Below are 20,488 nucleotides of genomic sequence, written 5' to 3' on the forward strand. Positions count from 1 at the left end.
TCTACTTTCAACAGCCATTGTGTTCATTAATGAAGTAAGCCAGAGCTAATGACTGATGACCTCTGTTCATGTTGATTCAAGGTTAACAAGCGAGAGGGAGTGAAAGAGAGAGAAAGGGGAAGGTTGCAAGAAAGAAGGACAGAAATATCAGCAGAGAGAGCACATCGCCTATTCTTTTTCAAGTGAAGGAGTTTGTTTTTCTGTAGCATGTGTTTGTGAGAGATATAAAGAGAGAGAGGGAAAACAGAGTTTGAATAGGTCAGTAAGAGTAAAGCACAAGATGCTCCTAGAAACAGATCAAACAGCCCACATTAGACTATGACAGTGCTGGGACAGCTGTGTGCTGACAGTAGGTTATGCTATATACTTACTCTCTACTTACTGACCACAGGGATTTTTTCCAGTAATCTGTGATATGTGTGTGTGTGTGTGTGTGTGTGTGTGTGTGTGTGTGTGTGTGTGTGTGTGTGTGTGTGTGTGTGTGTGTGTGTGTGTGTGTGTGTGTGTGTGTGTGTGTGTGTGTGTGTGTGTGTGTGTGTGTGTGAGAGATACTGCATTTCTGTGCGCTCACAGAGGTCAATCAACTTACAAATGCATCATGACTAAGCTGCTGGTATTAAAGTCTTTAACTCGCTAAACGAACAGGGGGAAAAACACAGAAAGCACCAGTCGATCCTTTAAAATGGCCATGACTTCTGCTCAGATCATGACTGATATAATTATATAATTTCCTTGATGGAGTCAGCAGGCAGATCTTTTCATAGCAAGTTCTTCCTCTGTCTCTAATTCGAGCTCTGCAAAACATTCTGTGGTGTCTTGGCAGTAATCGTTATTATTAAAAACGATTGATCAGCCAGTGGGAGCCAATATCAGCCAATATCAGCCAATATCTTTCTGCCAGTGGGAGGAATGAATATGGCTAGCAAAACAGATACTGGCTTACAGACTATAGTGCTAAATGGAGGTATAACAGTCCGTCTTTGAGAAGGTTTTTTTAATAAATGAAAGGGGGTTTTCTATTCTTTAATCCTTTTATGGCTTTTAAAGTCCTTTGAAAATGGCTCAGTCTTCTGAATAGTACTTATGATGTAAATTTATTTCAAGATTTCAGAAGCGTGCGCTTCCTCTGCATTTGTTTACTCTGTGTTCCCTTATAATTGGTTTATCTCAGGATTGGGAGCGACTATAAAACATTATTGTTTTAAGGAGACCGTTTTGAGAGATTATTGCCGACAGCCCTCCTTTAACCCCCCTACTCCATCCTTCTCATTGTTTAGTCTTAGATTGAGACATTTCTATACAGCTTTAAACCTACACTGAATACCAGCCAAAAAAGATGAAACGCAAATGTTTTTCTACTAAGGACTGAATTGTTGACAAAAAAATAATTGCATAATGTTTAGGAAATTGTCAAATGTTCAATTATAGAGCTAAAAGCTTCTGACGCAATAGGATAACCATTTTAAGTTCCATTTCTAGTGATATATGAACTTATTTTTGGCCATTATGGAGAAAAAGGTCAATAATGCTTGGTCGATTAACAGATTCAAAATCAATTCCAAATCTACTAACAATTTCCATTTTTTGAGAGGTTTTTTAAAAAAAAAATGTTTTTACATGAATTATGTGTATGTCCCTTTTTCCTTAAAATGCCCCTATTATGTTATTTTAAATTATCTTACAACAGGTTTAAACTCTTAACTCTTAAGCAAAATGGTTAATAGGGTTCTTTGGCTTGTAACAATAGCAGAACCCTTTTTGGTGCTAAATAGAACCTTTTTTTGGTTGGGTTTTTTTGTGGTTATTTATGGAAAGGTTCCATAAAGAACCATGCTTTGAAAGTGTTATGACCTTAATGGTGTTATTATTAATGATAGTATTATTAATTCTAATTTTTTTCTTGACATGGCAAATTGTAGAAAAAATGCCAGTTCTCTAACAACAGTTGTTAGCTGAATACATTGATAAATACAATTTTACATTGAACATGATATAGATGTAATGAACACAAAGTTCCAGTAAATTATCTTCACAATCCTCTATGATGTCTTTATGTCCTTCATTATGTGTGGCATTCTGAGTGGCAGTTTCTCTCTGCAGATGATGAGGTTATGGCAATCTGACAGCATCTGAAATAAACAATTGAGTTTAGAGATACAGTTTGTCCGTACATTAGATTATGTAAAAACAATTATGTTTATGAAGGCCAAAATGTGCAAAAATGAACAGTATGTGAGCCCTTTTCTGTGTTAAAAGAAAAAAAAGTGATATAGTGAAAGTCACAGGATAGCTTTAATGTTTTTTTGTGACACAGTTTGGACCATCTCTGCTTGTTTGTAATGCAAGGGTAAAGAACTGGTTCTTTGAATAAAAAGCACGATAAGGCTAATGCTTTATGTATTTGAGGAGCAGAGAAGAGTGTTTTAGTCTAGTGTTTGCCATTGAGTCATATAGCCATTACTGTTTTAAATTGTCTGTGCGAAGCACTTCCTCTTTATTAACATAGGATTTTATTAACATAGGATTTTTTTTGTGGGCGCCAAGAAAAACTTGGTGCCCACATAGCTACAATAAACTTGATAAGATACAGCAATATGTTTATCAAATAGGTGATAAAAGATTCCCTATATCTTTTGTAGTTGAAAATGATCACTCTACTTCCAATAAAACTTTGCATATTTATTTTCTATTTATTGTATTTGTTCAATTTATTCATGGTAGAATTATGCAGATGCCAACATGGACAGGTTGAGATGTGCTTATCCTCAAAAACCATGAAAAATCTGTAAAAATACAATGTAGACTAGCTTTAATACAAGATAAACATGGTTTAGGTGAACAACGTGCTTTATTTAGCGAATTACTGGATGCAGAGAAATCTATTTCTTGTTCAATAAACAATTTTATACACTTTATGTCCTGTGTAAAATTTTGAAGAGATTGTAGAATTCTGAACGAAAACCATTGTGGTTTAAAGAACCTTAAAAACCATTAAATTGATGTGAAGATGTCTGTAATAAAATCTATTTTCTTCAAAGAACCGTATTGCCAACTCAACTGATGTAAAGAACCATGGTGGTGCAAAGAAACTTTATTTTTAGCAGTGATCTGAAAGCAAGTAATTCACGCAAATAATAAATTGATGTTCATGTGAATTCGCTGTGGCACTTTGCTTAAAAGAGTATTTATATTGAGCTGATGAGCTGACCGAGCGTCTGATAATGTCTACTGCATGTGGCCTTTTTTATCTAGAAAGCATAGACGTCATATATGACATTTCGGTGTGATCTTAAGCAAGATATATAGCATAATTTATTTTCAGTTATGGACAGGTGATTTGGCAGGTGTCAGGGATAGTTGTGTGCCAGCAGGACTTTCTCACTGACAGATGGTCATGTGAGCTGCCAAATCACCGGGTGAATGCATATTTACAGCACGTGTTAGCCCAGTATCTTTACAATGTAACATTTATTAGGCTTCAAAAATATAGCAACTTTTAATTTAAGTGAACTTAAAACTATCCCATAACAAATGTCAACAAATATTAACAGGTAGGAAATTGAATTAAGTTATCAAACAGTCTGCACTGCATAAATGATAAATTATGCTGCCTCTTTAAGATCTGCCGCTGCTGCACATTACGCGGACCTCACGCACGTCTCATTTTCTCACTCTTTACGTTCATTTAAGACTTTATTTATCTCATTTAAGACTGCTCTTATGAGGATACTCAACAAAACTGACATTTTGGCATATTTGTGTGTTATTGTTCGTTCAAACGTGGAAGAGATAATTCTGCACGTCTTTGTTCAGTTGTCTTTGTCTTGTCGAGCTTGAATGGTTTAAAACTATTTGCATGAATAAGAGCGTGGTGATATAATGTAATGCTAGCCAAAGGATGACAGAAAAAAAACTGATGTGTTAAATATTTTTTACACGTTAAACTGGAAAAAATAAAATGTATAAAACATAAAATGTATAAAAAGAAAGAAGAAAGAAAGAGAGCAGACTGTGTGTGTGTCAGAGAGACAATGCATGTGTGTGTGTGTGTGTGTGTGTGTGTGTGTGTGTGTGTGTGTGTGTGTGTGTGTGTGTGTGTGTGCGCTTTGTGTATCAGTGACTATGGTCATCATTTCCCATAGTGCCTCAGCTTGGCTCTTACGTTTACTCTGGTGCGGTGAGAGTGAGAGGTGAGTCTCATATCAACAGCAGTGCTCAACCTAGATAACACAACACATTCAAAGCACAGAAATGTCAACATAAATTCATCAGAGAGTCTACACAATTATACCATACAGATGTTCAGAACGTAATTCAGTGCAGGAGTCCACACTTCCTTTTTTGATAAAAGGCACTCGGCACTATATATATATACATACATATATATACACATATGTATGTATATATATATATATATATATATATGTATATATATATATATATATATATATATATATATATATATATATATATATATATATATACATACATACATACATACATACATACATACATACATACATACATACATACATACATACATACATACATACACATATACATATATATATATATATATATATATATATATATATATATACATATATATATATATATATATATATATACATATATATATATATATATATATATATATATATATATATATATATATATATATATATACACATATATATATATATATATATATATATATATATATATACACATATATATATATATATATATATATATATATATATATATACACATATACATATATATATATATATATATATATATATATATATATATATATATATATATATATATATATATATATATATATATATATATATATATATATATATATATATATATATATATATATATATATATATATATACATATACATACATATATATATACACATAAATACAACTGATGGATTTTCACAATCGGTCTCAGACTTTTGGACCACACAAGAACTGCAAGATAAATGGAGGAAACACGCATGTTGCCAGACTTTTGCTCATCCTTCTGTTCTTCTGTTCCAGGCTCTTTTCTTGTTTGCGTGAGTAAACATTTCTGGCAATGCCTGCTCTAGATTACAGAGTCCCTCTAAAGATTAAGTGAAAATCACCAGAAAGGATCTCAGTGCCACTGAAACACACACACACCACACACACACACACACACACACACACACACACACACACACACACACACACACACACACACACACACACACACACACACACACACACACACACACACACACACACACACACACACACACACACACAGAGAGGATACAGTGGAGTTAATTACTTGCCATGGATAAAGGCAAAAGCGATATAGAACAAATGAGAAAGTGATGGAGAGGTGGTGAGAGAGGGAGAGAAGAAGTGATGATGCTTCCAGGCATTTGTTCCATCATTTTGTTAACAGCCTGATCGATAGTATGTCGATGTGTCTTGTAACAGCATAACCTTAGACGTGTCCTTATTCACTTACATGGCAGAGCAATCAGCTACAACATGGAACTTGTAGTGATAAACGTTGAAATAATCAGGCCCGGGTTCTGTTATTCTCCAAGATGATACCATTGTCCTCACTACAACCTAACAACAACATGTCTCTGCACTACTGCTGTGGTCTCCTTCCTGGAAAAACCAGGTCAGAGCTGTCTTAACTGTGTCCTAACAAGTACTAAAAAAATACTGCAGTACCACATCGCCATTTTGCAAATTTCAGGATCTGACCCAGGCAACACTGTGCTGCTATTCAAGAATTAATAATTTTCACACCTCTCTTCCCAGTCTGTCAGTAACACTCAGTTTAGTTCCTGTCTCTATGAAGCCACTCTTTCCAAAAAACGCAATGTGCTCTGATTGGTCAGATGAACCAGTGTGTTATGATTGGTCAACTGCTTCTAGCGTGTTTCGGAAATGTCACGCCCATTACCATAACCAAGTTTCAACTGACTACTAACTAGGGTGACTAGATTTCTCATGGTGGAATACAGGACCGCCCCGGCGATACGATATATAGTTATTTGCAGTAGCCTACCGTGGGGTTTCAGTCAGGACCTTCACTAACGATCAACACACCCCACACCGCCGCCATAACACCACACACACACCAATACATACAAAATACAAGCATGTGATGCACTGTATACACTACTGTTACGAACCCCGCTTTCAAAGTGCTCGTTGGGAAGGGGACAAGCAACTTAAAAGGAGACGTGAGACAAAAAGGCAATTTAACTATTTATTGATACCACTGCACTCACGTGTCACCGTTTAGGCAACTGGTGAAATGAATCAAAATCAACTCACTGGCACAAATACTCTTAAACAAACAAACAAAAACACAGACCAACAAGAACACCAAAAGAAACACAGATAAACACAGCTTGGAAACACACGAAGCTCACGCAGCCCGTCATCCGCAGCGGCCATAGCTCATTTCACATAGATTGCTCACAACCTGCGAAAAGTTAAAACGGCTGATGACATCAGCGGGGGCAGCGCCGACACATTGCTGGGCCTCTGGGCCTACTATCACTACACATCAAAATTTGATTGGCTCGTCAGTCAAAGTTGTGATCCAATGGAAAATGGCAGCTTCAACTGAAGGCTAGCTATTCTACTAGTGCTGGTCCACAAATACCATTGATACCATTGAAATTCTGAGCGATTGAGCGATGACATCTCAGCCTCACAAAAAATAACGTCTCGGTTACGTATGGTAACCCTCGTTCCCTGAAGGAGGGAACGGAGACATACGTCGGACGTAACCGACGAATTGGGATCACTTCAGGGAGCCCCTATCAGCTTCGAGATATATTCGAAAGGAAAGGTTTGGTCTTGAATGATTCCATTTCCTTGCTGAAGAGCAGTCGAAAACTTTGTCTAAACGCCTGTTCGGCTCCAAGGTGAATGACAATAGTGCGCTGCTCTCGCTTCCTGTTTATACCCGCGGTGCGGGGCGGAGCGCGAGATGCAAATCTCGCACGCCAAAGGCCATTGGCCCGTTCTCTATATCTCGAAGCTGATAGGGGCTCCCTGAAGTGATCCCAATTCGTCGGTTATGTCCGACGTACGTCGAACGTGACCGACTGAAAGGGAGCCACATTCTTTCTGGAAATATAATTGTAACATACTGAAATAGACAGTAATTTAATTTAGACAATTTAAATTAATTTTTTTGTACAATGAGTTTGGCTACTTTTGATAGGCTATTCTCGCGTGACAGAAGACTACTAATCGCTCTATGATTAGAAACTTTAGTACAGATGAAATACAGGACAAAACATGATTTATTCATAATCAGTTGGGACACTAAAAATAGAGCTGAAAAACAGGACGTCTGGTCACCCTACTACTAACACAACACAACCAGGCCCTGCCCACATTATTTTGCGTATGTCTTGAGCAGGAATTATTTAAATAAGGAATATTGTGATGTGTACATTCCCGGAAGAAAACTCAAAATTACAATTGAGGCATTTCAGAGAGTTCAGAAACAGTGTACACTGATATAGAGAACTCCCTTTGAAGTAGACTTTGTGCTTTGTAACTTTGCAGACTTTTTTTCATATTCAACTTTAAAAACTAAAGAAATTTGAACATGTATAATACATTTTATTAGTGAAGCCATTCTTTCCAAAAAACGCAATGTGCTCTGATTGGTCAGATGAACCAGTGTGTTATGATTGGTCAACTGCTTCTAGCGTGTTTCGGAAAAGTTTCAACTCACTACTAACTAGGGTGACCAGATTTCCTCATGGTGGAATACAGGACAGCCCCTGGCGATACCGATATATAGTTATTTGTTATTTCTCTATATAATTAATTTATATGAAAAAAAGAACAAATTTCTTTTGGAGTTTTGGTTCCTTGCCACTGTCGCCTTTGGCTTGGCTTGCTCAGTTGGGGACACTAAATTTTCACCTAAATATCCAAATAAATCTAATTAGTAAACTAAATTAATTATATAAACTAAATTACTGATCTGCCCACATTGTCACTATATGAAAATTGAAATGAGCTAGATGACATCACCGTTTTCCCCCGAGCGGCTGTACAGCTGAATCAAATTCTGTTGCATTATTTTCCTGTTTAACACTGTGAAGCTGCTTTGAAACAATCTGCATTATAAAAAGCGCTATATAAATAAAGTTGACTTGACTTGAAGTTATTATTATTATTTTTTAAAATAAAAAAAATACAAGTTACCACTAAAAGCTAATCTATATTTTACAATAGGACCCCAGAACAAACAAACACAAAAACATCTTGCATGTGCACTGTTAGACATTTATAAGAGATTTTACAGTAACTTACTGGCAACACTGTTGCCAGTAAGTTACTGTATTTGAGATTTACAGTACAATAACCGCATTTCAGTTTACAGTAACTACATGTTACTGTAATTTTGTAATACAGTACTGTTACTGTAAACCTTGGTTAACAGTGCATTAATCCTAATCCTATTCAATAATTAATACTTACTGAATTACATTAATTCTTACATTAATCTATCCTACAGAAGTAATCCAAACAGACAATTATTATGAAATATAAAATTCTTTATTTAAAACATTTTAAGTGCTTTAACTTAAACATGTAAATGTGTGGAAAAAGTTCACTTTAAAACATCCTCGAATCAAATCTTATTTTCAGAAAATCATGTATAAAAGTAATCAGAGTGCATTCAATATCACTTATTTTACATTTTATTTACATTTACATTTATGCATTTGGCAGACGACTTGCATTGCATTCAAGATACACATTTTACATTTTGTCAGTTCTTGCTTTCCCTGGGAATTGAACCCATGACCTTGCTAGTGCCACACACTGTTTGAGCTACAATTTTAAAAACTCTGCAGAAAATAGTTGGTAGAATACTGTAAATAGTTGGTTGAAGAATACTGTAACTTTGGTGCAAAATACACATATACATGAATAAAATATAAACAAAGAGCAAATTAATTCTGAAACAAGTTATCACAACACAACACAAACACAAGTTTCATGTCTGTACCGATCTGTGCCATCTTCCACATTGGATGATTTCAAACAGGAACCAGGATTCTGCTCCATTATGGCAAGAAGTCCCTCTAGATAAGAATGATATGAAGTTAGTCATACAATTTGAGTATACACAAACATTTCACACTGTTGGAATTTAATAAAAAATAATAATCCCATTACAATTCATTATAATGGTAAAATACTATTTTATAGACAGTTAACACTTTGAGGTACACCTAGCTAAACGTATGCTGTCTAGTCTAATCCAGTCCTGCAATGCCTTCATGAAGATGTGAAATGAAATGTTCAGTTTTTGTTTTAGCTGGTGATTCAATGTTATGAATATTTTGAAGAATGTACTTTGTAGTTATGCTGAACCTGATTGCATATTAGAGAGGTGTCTCTGTTATTAGCTTAACAAAATTGATATTGAGTAAAAAACTAAAGAAAACTGTTAGTACATAATAGTAGCAGCAGCACAAACTACATGCTCCAAAAAAGTAATATTACTGAATCACCTCAACATGATTTCACAAACTATTTAATCAAAAACAACAATGTAACCTTTTATTGCAGGATGGATTACATGTATACTGCATTAGCTTTAGTAAGGTATCCTCAAACTTAATGCTGCATTCACACGGGGCACCGGCGTTAACGCTTCTCATTTACTTTGAATGGTTGACGTCATGCGTTGCTGAACTGAATTGTGGGTTCCGTCGCGTCGCTTCACTCACGTTGCAAGCGGCAGAAGTTGAAAGGTGTGTTGGACATCAGCTGTGGCTGGATGCAACCAATCGGCGAGAGTAGCCGCTTGCAGGCGAGGAGGAGCTGCAAACGGAGACGTGAAGTCTGACACTTTCTGCTTCCCGCAGTGATGCTTGCACTGTGTTTGCACACTTTATCAGCTGAAGTGAAATAAATGCAATATTTGTCAATGCACAGATGTTTCAGAGACATTTTTTGTCATGTAATACTTTATGCACTACTTAATACAGCGTGTGTTTGTACAAGAATAAAGTTAACATACAAGCCTAAACTATCAATGAAGTGGGGGTCTACATTTTTCATCTGTTTTATTTTGATAAACATGACAATATAACAACGCAACTACATGAAAAGAGATTTAACTGTTATAAAAAAGAGATTTGTGCGCATTAGAGGAACTGAAGGTTTTAGAATAAACACGAAACACATGTGATCGCTGTCATGCGGAGAATCTGGCCAATCGTGGAACAGCTGTGTCGTCATCAAAGTCTGTGCAATCGCTCTAGAGAAACTGCACCGGCTGTATTAGCCGACTGCTCTCGAGGTGCTTTGATGCCATACGTCACTGTCACGTGGCGTTGGCGCTGTCTCAGGTCAGACAAAATTTCTAACCGGCATGACGCCCTGTGTGAATGCAGCGTAAGTGTCTGTGTACATTACATATCCTATTAAAAAAGTGTCTCACCTAGTCCAAGTTTTTCCATTCAAACTCCATTAGGTGGCGAAGGAAGGATGACACTCTGTTGTTGATTACAGTTGTCTTCCTGTTCACAACTTCCCCGGTCTTCCGACTCACTCCGGTTTTGGTGGTGCATCTTGTTCCCTCCTCTGGGTTTTTCCTCACGAAAAAAACTTAAAGCAAGAGAAAATTAAGAGAATAAAGATATTTTAAATTTCATCACCCTTAGTGCCTTTGCTTTAAATGTTTTTGGTAACACTTTAGAATAATGGTCCGTCATTAAACGGATAGTTCACCAAAAAAAAAAAAAAAGTAAATTCTGTCATTTACTCGCCCTGTTGTTCTAAACCTTTTAAAGAATGTTTGTAAACAGACAATTTTGAGGCACCATTTACTTCCATGGTAGGAAAAAATTACTATAGAAGTGAATGGTGCCTCAATCTGTTAGGTTACAAACATTCTTCATCTTCTTTTGTGTTCAGAAATGTATTCAGGTTTGCACTTGAGCAACATTATTCTAAAGTTTTGCCATGTTTTTTTCATAAATTATATTTCATCTGCCAAAATCATACAAAAATTGTCCAGGACTGCTTCAATTCCAGAAAATAAAATTATAATCTGTCAGTCCTGGACAAACACAGTTTTGGATTATTTTAGTATAATATAATATATGAAAAAAAAACATGGTACATGGCTAGTTACAGCTAAAAAGAGGTGGAAAAACTAAATAATTTTGTGATTCTGTTAAACAGACCCGACTAAAACATACAAGAAAAACTTTGAATTATCAGTAATATGTGGAGAAACAAAGAGGACTAACGTTACTTACCGTTGTATGAGTTCCAGTGTCGCACAGCACAGGCAGGCTCCTGGTATTCTTATCTAAAATGTAAAATAAATAATGTCAATCCAAATGTAAACTTTGTTTGTTAACGACATTATTTTTGCAACTAGTGGCCAACGTTAATTTACTAACTAACGTCGTCCTAAATGTATGCTTAATATGGTCGATAAACAAAATCTTCATTGTATTGGTAAAGTTAATTCAATAAACTCACTAACGTTAAGTCTTTTTAAAAATAAAACGTTAGGTTTATGTTACCTCAGTTTTAGTACCAAAGCTGAAGCAAATGATAACCTAACGTTATGTAAAATATGTTGTCCGGGCCGTGAGCTCTCTCCTCGGGCAGTAACGTTACACACGACGCTGGCTGCACTGGTTCCTAATCTAATTCAATAAACTCATTTTTTTTAAAATAAAACGTTAGGTTTGCCTCAGTTTTTAACAGCAAAGTTTAAGCAAATGATAACCTAACGTTATGTAAAGTATGTTGTACGGGCCGTGAGCTCTCTCCTCGGGCAGTAACGTTACACACAACGCTGGCTGCACTGGTTCCAAATCTAATTCAATAAACTCTTTTTTTTTAAATAAAACGTTAGGTTTGCCTCAGTTTTTAGCAGCAAAGTTTAAGCAAATGATAACCTAACGTTATGTAAAGTATGTTGTCCGGACTGTGAGCTCTCTCCTCGGGCAAAACTTACAACGCTGCACCGGTTCCTAATCTAATTCAATAAATTCATAAAACGTTAGATTTACCACAGTTTTTAGCACCAATGCTGACAAGCTAAAATTGGGGTGCAGACAACCGCGGATAGTACAAATCACACTTACCTTGCTTGTTTGCCGTTCTCACGGGGGATGAAAAAATCTTCGCAGGGTGTCCGGACACAGCTCATATGTTCTCTGGAACCGTGAGCTCTCTCCTCGGGTGAAACTGTCAACGCTGCACTGATGGTTCCAAATATAAATCTAAAGCAAATCCTGTCGATCCCAATTGTGCCAAATAGGCCGTTGTGGTAAATACAGTATTATACTTTATTTTAAAAAAATACAGGAAATCACTGTATTTGGTGTTTGACGTCATAGAAAATACCCATGATGCAACGGGAATTACAGTTATTTACTATAAAGATAATTTACAGTATTATACTGGGTGATATATAGTAAATAACTGTACAAATTACAGAAATGTCTAACAGTGTGCTGAAATGTATTTAGCTCCATTGTGGTTTTCAGTGAAGTGCTCAGCTGTGACCTGTAAGAGCCGTCAGTGGTTTAGTCCCTCTAACTGAAAACTTGCCGCATGTTTCCCTTAGAGAGCCATGAAACAATCAACCCCGAAGAGAAAGTCTTCCCCATAAACGATTTGATCGGCAGTTAGCTGTTAATATTGATATGTTTGATGTCTTCTGTGACTCCATTACCTCTTCAACTCGTTAGCTTAGATGCTAATGCTTATCCATGCAGAACTGCTAGGATAAGTGGTGGCTACAAACATAAAACTAGCGAAGTAATAAAAATAAATAATCAAAATAGTTAAGCAACCAAAATTTTCTGGCTCAGGTCATCATCATGGAAGCTTGTTTTTGCAATGAAGTAAAAAATAAAATAAAAAAGGTAATACATTTTTTTTTCACCACTGTGCATTTATATCTTACAATTCAGACTTTTTTCTCGCTATATTGAGTTTACATCTCGCAATTTTAAATTTTAATATTCTGTTTGCATCTTTCAATTTTTCTTTTTTTTCTTCAGAATTTCCGAGTTTACATCACAATTCTGTTTATTTGTTTCTGCCATGAAATAAAATTAAAAAAAGGCAATTGCTAATTTTATTTCACAATTTACACATTTCACATTTTTTGTGAAAAAAGCCAGAATTTTGAATAAAAAGGCGCAATTACTATTTTAGCTTTTCATTCCATGGTGGAAACAGGCTTGCATATGTTATAAATGACAAATATGATTAGCAAAATGACTCATAGTTTTATAATGGCAAATATAGCCTGAAAGGCTGATCCCAGCTTAGCATTTTTCCACAGAATAACCCAATCACTCTTTTCTCTAGAGAAAATAAATGCCAGAATTTTGAATAAAAAGGCGCAATTACTATTTTAGCTTTTCATTCCATGGTGGAAACAGGCTTGCATATGTTATAAATGACAAATATGATTATGATTAATGGTAAAATAAATGGTATTTTATGATTAATGGTAAAATAAATGCAGTCCACATTCAGCACACAGGTGTCTGAATATGTCCCTCAGTTCTGGAAAAAGAGTCCAGAGGTGAGACGGAGAGGGGACACTTTATGTAAAGCTGCTTTGTTTTATGCAGGATGAAGGTAGTGCTCTGTGGGTCCTTCTGAATAATGCAGAGACAGGCTGAGCCCTCTGGTCTGTCATGGAAAGGCATGGGGGATGTGATTAAAGATTAATACCACTGGAGAAAGTCCACCCTGTGGTCTAACTCAGCTGAGGTCAGTATGGTCATATATGTCCTATGAAGAAGACAGAGAGGACATGAGGCCTGTATTATTATCTGAATAATACAGATGTGAGGCACTCACAAGTGACCAATCGCATCAGAGCTTCCCATCAAATGTCTTGGTCAAGAACGGTTCTGGTGTGGTTTTGTGCTGTCTTCACGTGCTATATTGGTAATGTCCCACTTCTGAAGTTGTGATTACAAGCTCATCGCATTAAAATTTTGGCTTGAGAGGGCAATGTTCAAAGTTATTGTCCAATTTTTAACTAAAAGAAAGTAGTATTTATGATAATTCCGATAGCGTGTGAAGGCAGAATTAGTTTAATGGTGCACCAAGTAATTTTTTCTTGTTTTGACGAATATGATTAATATGATCAAAGACTCAAAAATATATAAAGATATTTATAAGACAAAGATATAAATGGCCTTTCAATGCTACAGTATGTCAAAACATGACGTGACCGATCACATCTACATTTTTCAGTTGGCCAAATTGAATTTCTGTGAATTGATGCAATTTAATTCACAGAAATTCAATTTGGCCAACTAAAAAATTTGATGTGATCAGTCACTAGAAAATTTTCAATTCAGAGACCTGATTTTTTTTTACAGTGTATATATATATATATATATATATATATATATATATATATATATATATATATATATATATATATATATATATATATATATATATATATATATATATATATATATATATATATATATATATATATATATATATATTTTTTTTTTTAAGGGGTAAATACAGGTTTTATTTTACTATGCTTAAAATGTTTTATAATAATTTTTTAAAATAAATTTAATAAAGAGTGAAGATGTCAATTTTCCTATAGGCCAGACATCACTTTGTGCCATACTATGTGTGTGTGTATATATATATATATATATATATATATATATATATATATATATATATATATATATATATATATATATATATATATATATATATATATATATATATATATATATATATATATATATATATATATATATATATATATATATATATATATATATATATATGTCAGTTGTTTAACTAACCATTTTTCTAGCTTTCCTTTTCTATCCGTCATATATTTCTTTATCTCTTCCTTTTATCTCTCTTTTTCTTAGGGATGTACCAAAAATCTTGGTCTGAAAAGGCATTTTATGGCATTTACATTGTTCTTTTTTAAAATGCTTAAAATCGTGACAAATGTACATAACAAAATTAATTTATAATAAAAATAAAAGCACATGATTTTTTAAAAGCACAGGTATTTATCTGCCCCAAGCAGTGTTGCCAAGTCCGCGGTTTTCCCGCGGGATGTTTTTCCTTGTCCGCGGGTTGAAGCGACCCCAATTATGTGATATTTAGACCCAGGAATGCGAATTTTAGCAGGAAACCCTGCCAAAAAAAACACATATTTTACCCCCCAAATGCCATTTTTCCCGGAGAACAGTGACAGACAGTTAGAGACTATTCAGTGCAGCATCTCATGTTCTTAATGAGAACCATTCTGTGATTTTGTGTGCAGTTATTCAGATAATTGTGGATCTTTTTTTGCACAACTGTTAAAAAACGATTTTATTTGATGGAACATAAAACTTGAAGAATAATATTAGGCCTATTTGGTATTATTATTTATATTTATTGTTAAAAATATTTTAGGTTTTGTTATGTAACTTAATAAAAGTTTGATTATTCTATTGGTTCCTGATTTTTTTCATTTCAGATCCATTATATTCAAGCTATATATATATATATATATATATATATATATATATATATATATATATATATATATATATATATATATATATATATATATATATATATATATATATATATATATATATATATATATATATATATATATATATATATATATATATTAATATATTTGTATACATTTTTAAAAGAAGCCATTTTCGGCTTCAGTTTCGGTTTTCGGCCAAGTGCATCCTAAATTTTCGGTTTCGGCCCAGAATTTTTCGGTGCATCACTAGCATTAACTAATGTTAACTAATACAACCTTATTGTAAAGTGTTACCATTTTTAGGGGCCAAGCACCGAAGGTGCGGAGCCCCTCTTGAAACCGTTAGATTTCTTATTATTATTCCGCCATGGAAGTCTATGGTAGCCCATAGAACCGTTTGTGGGAAAATAATTAAATTTGGGACACTGATAGAGGTTATTACCAATAGTAACCACGCCCATTTTGGAGTCTCTAACTCAATCCCTCTAGCACCACCACCTGTCCAAAGTTTGACTCATATTTTTGCTAATAACTTTTGAACCCTAAGAGCTAGAAACAAAATCCTTGGCTCAAGCCAATTCGATTGCACTCTATGACGTCATTTCTGTCATGAACATTTTCCCGCCATTTTTAATTAACCGAAACCCAACTTTTTCAAACTCCTCCTAGGCCGTTGGTTCGATTTACACGAAAATTTAATCAGATCATCTCCAGACAGTGTTGACAAAAAACCATGGAATTCAAGTTGATTCGCCAAATCGTTTTCGATTAACACACAAACAAATTTTACGTAACGCTTGCAAAAACACACTTAAGGCAATATCTCTGCAACGCTTTATTGTATTCAAACCAAACTTGGTACATGTCATCACAAGCATGACCAGAGGCAACATGCAGCGTTTCGGCGCAGCGCCACCTACTGGTCCGGAGAAATGGCTATTATTGCTTATAACTTCTGAACTGTTTGTCAAAAAATCATAAAAGTGGCCTCGTTAAATTCAGGACGGCATGCCGAGTCGTCTGATATCCAATTTTACCATATCGGCCATTTTGACTGTCGGCCATTTTGAATTATGTACTAAAATACTGTATTTTATGAACGCATTGTTACGAAACTCGGTATGGGTCATCAGCACGAGAACCTGAAGTAGCCTGACAAGTTTCGAAACAGCGCCACCTAGTGGAGATTTATAATTTTTTATAGCTTATAACTTTGGGTGGGGTTGACTTATTTTCATGGGACTAACTTTTTTTGTCTCCTGAATCCTTGCCGAGTCCAACGATACCAGACTTGCCAGGTTTCGGCGTATGGTTTGTGCAGCGCGGTAATTTAGTGCTTAAAAAACGTTAGCTGATATCTTCGAAACCGCTAGTCCGATCGAGACGAAACCAGCGCCAGAAAATCGGAAACATAGGTCGATAGCCAAATGTTTAAGCCCAAATGTCAAAATATTGATAGTAAGGGGTAGTAAAATCCAATCAAAGTCAGGTGTCTAATTTTTTACATGTTTTTTCATATAAATGTCTCCAAACTCCAAAACGAAATGAGATATTTTCCCCAAAATTGACACACACATGTATGGGCTCACTCCGATGACACTTAAAAAAAATTGTAGGATTGTGCCTCTTGGTGGCGCTATAATAGAACAAAACATGACATTGGCACTATACAAATCAATGTTTTAATGTTGTGTTTCAACATTTTTGCTTCAAATGTCTTCACTCATTTTTTCAGTTGGTCTGCTGCTATCTTCCTTGTTTGCTTCTGTTGCGCTTGGCCCCGTTAATGGATGCTTGCAGCTATATTTATTATTAGGGGCCAAGCACCGAAGGTGCAGGCACCTATTGTAATCGTTAGATTTCTTATTATTAGGGGCCAAGCACCGAAGGTGCGGGGCACCTATTGTAATCGTTAGATTTCATATTATTATTATTATTCCGCCGCAAGTCTATGGCAGCCCATTGAACCGATTGCGGGAAAGTTATGAAATTTGGCACACAGATAGAAGACCAGCATTAATCACACCAAATTTGGAATCTCTAAACCAATCCCTCTAGCGCCACCACCTGTCCTGCCACAACTCCTCCTAGGCCGTCGCTCCGATTTGCACGAAAATTTTACCAGATCATCTTCAGACTCTGCTGACAAAACCGTATTAGACTCGAGATGATTAGTCAAACTCTTATTGAAAAACACTCGAATTAAATCGACAAAGTGCCCACAAAAATGAAAGTCAGGCTCTATCTCCACAACCCTTTAGCATATTCTAACCAAACTTGGTGTGTGTGTCATGCCAACCATGACCTGAGGCTGCCTGCAGCGTTTCGGCGCAGTGCCACCTAGTGGTCCAGAGATAAACAATTTTGATATTTTTGATTATAACTTAAGAACGCTTTAGCCAAATATCACAAAACTGGTCTCTTTAGAGTCGGGGCATCACGCCGAGTCAAACCATACCCAATTTTCCCATATCAACCATTTTGGGCGTCGGCCATTTTGAATTTAGTCAGAAAGTGCTATGTTTTACAAACGCATTGGCGAATCGTTACGAAACTTGGTGTGTGTCTTCGTCACCAAGCCCTGAAAGTACACAAAAAGTTTCAAGGCAGCGCCACCTTGTGGACAAAAGTTATAGTGAATTTTCCAATAATGCTAATAACTTTTGATTAAACTTGACTATTGTCATAAAAATGGTTTCAATATATTCCTTGGGTCATGCCAAGAACATAGATCCCAATTTTGCCATATTTGGCCAAACATTCTGTTCGCCATTTTGATTTCCTTCAGAAACCTACTTTTTCGAACTCCTCCTAGACTATTTGCCTGATTTTCACCAAAATTGAATCGTAACATCTTCAGACCATGACAGCAAAAAGTTATTAATTTCGTGTCAACAAGCAAAACCGTTTTCATATACTGCAGCGACAAATTTGAGCCATGATGCCAAAATTACTCTTGAGGCTGTATCTCTGCAATGCTTTGACATAATGACACCAAACTTTGCCTTTGTCATTGTCATCTCACTCTGACCACACCACATCAATTTCGTTACTGCGCCACCTATTGGTCAAAAGTGACAAACCATTAAATTATATTATTAGTGACTGTATATGTGATTTTTCAGCCATTTTTGACTAAAATCATCTTAAAATGCCTTTAATTGCTCATTGTTGCAGTTGGTCTAACCCTCCCAGCCATGGTGGCATGTCTTGTCTTGTTCTTTGCGCTTGGCCCCGTTAATGGCTGCTCGCAGCTATATTTATTATTATTATTATTATTATATGCTTTGCTCAGTATAATGTTTTTTTTATAGTATTTTGCAGTGCAGTGGATTGGCCAACAAACAATAAAACCCTAACTAGTAGAAAGGTATGAGATGAGTGAAGCTGGTGTACCAAGCTAGTTAAGAAGCCTAATGGGGAGCAAAATAGGGCCCTCATCCTCTCAACCTCTAGCCATCCTCGAGCTCCTCAGCCTCTAAGCCCTTACACAGCATATGCTGATGCATCTCTTAAAGTAACAATTTTTCACCTGTCGGTTGTGATTCTGGTCCAAGGCCGAGGACGCGTGACAGCGCTGCACTCTGTTTCTCTCTCTCAGCCTCACATCCATCCAATGGACAGATTTAGGGCTGGGAACCAGCCTGCACATCCTCTCAAAATAACACTCTGCCCTTTTCACACAAAGTCCTCTCCTCCCCGACCATTACGGAAGGCCCACCTCTGAAAACACACACACACACACACACACACACACACACACACACACACACACACACACACACACACACACACACACACACACACACACACACACACACACACACACACACACACACGTAATGGAAACAATGGCTACAAGCTACCTCTAGCCTAGAGAGATAACGAAAGGGAGCGTGGTTTGGGAAGGTTAGATGTGGTATCGATCAGTTCTCTTGGTCTGAGACTTTTTACCACGCTCAAGTAATTGAGGATGAAGCAGGCCGAGCATGGTGCTTTCACCAGCCACGTCTCCAGCTGTAGTGCACTAATGGAAAGGCAGCTGCTCTTGTCAGGGCTTTCCTCCAAGCATCCTTAGCACAGAATACTGAACAGCTGAGAACGTCTCACACACACATTGTATTTTACCTTGAACCAAATCCAATTTTTCATCAAGCTAGGATTAGTTTCCTCCTAAAAATGAAAATGCATCCATCATCATCTCCTCCTTATGTTGTTTCAAACCTGTATACATTTTTTTTCTAGAGCTAAACACAAAAGATGTTCGGGAAAATGCTATTTTTTAAAGATTATATTTCATTATATTTAGTCAGTTATTCTATCTATCTATCTATCTATCTATCTATCTATCTATCTATCTATCTATCTATCTATCTATCTATCTATCTATCTATCTATCTGTCTGTCTGTCTGTCTGTCTGTCTGTCTGTCTGTCTGTCTGTCTGTCTGTCTGTCTGTCTGTCTGTCTGTCTCGCCCAGCTCTTTATATAAAGTTGGATATATAGGCTACACTACCAGTCAAAAGTTTGAGAACGGTAAGATTTTTAAAATGTTTTTAGAAAGTCTCTTCTGCTCACCAAGGCTACATTTATTTGATCCAAAATACAGCAAAAACTATGAAATTGTGAAATATTTTTACAATAATTTTTTTTTCTATTTCAATATATTTTAACATGCAATTTATTTCTGTGATTCAAAGCAGAATTTTAAGCATCATTACTCCAGTCTTTAAAGTCACATGATCCTTCAGAAATCATTCTAATATGCCAATTGGCTGCTCATGAAACATGTATTATTATTATCAATGTTGAAAAGAGTTGTGTAAAAAAAAAAAAAACAGGATTATTTAATGAATAGAAAGTTCAAAAGAACAGCATTTATCTGAAATATAAAACTTTTG

The 20,488-nt window shown here is 35.7% G+C and overlaps 1 long non-coding RNA gene across 1 annotated transcript; it reads right to left on the bottom strand.

Annotated features, from left to right (window-relative positions):
* Positions 1-9,822: 9,822 nt before the first annotated feature.
* Positions 9,823-11,378, bottom strand: LOC307118320. Its single transcript, XR_013815526.1, has 3 exons — positions 11,324-11,378; positions 10,501-10,667; positions 9,823-9,955 (listed from the first exon to the last, which is right to left on the bottom strand). It is a non-coding gene; the product is annotated as an uncharacterized lncRNA (long non-coding RNA).
* Positions 11,379-20,488: the final 9,110 nt, after the last annotated feature.

The sequence above is a fragment of the Gobio gobio genome (genome assembly GCF_949357685.1).
Source record: "Gobio gobio genome assembly, chromosome: 22".
Classification (NCBI taxonomy): domain Eukaryota; kingdom Metazoa; phylum Chordata; class Actinopteri; order Cypriniformes; family Gobionidae; genus Gobio; species Gobio gobio.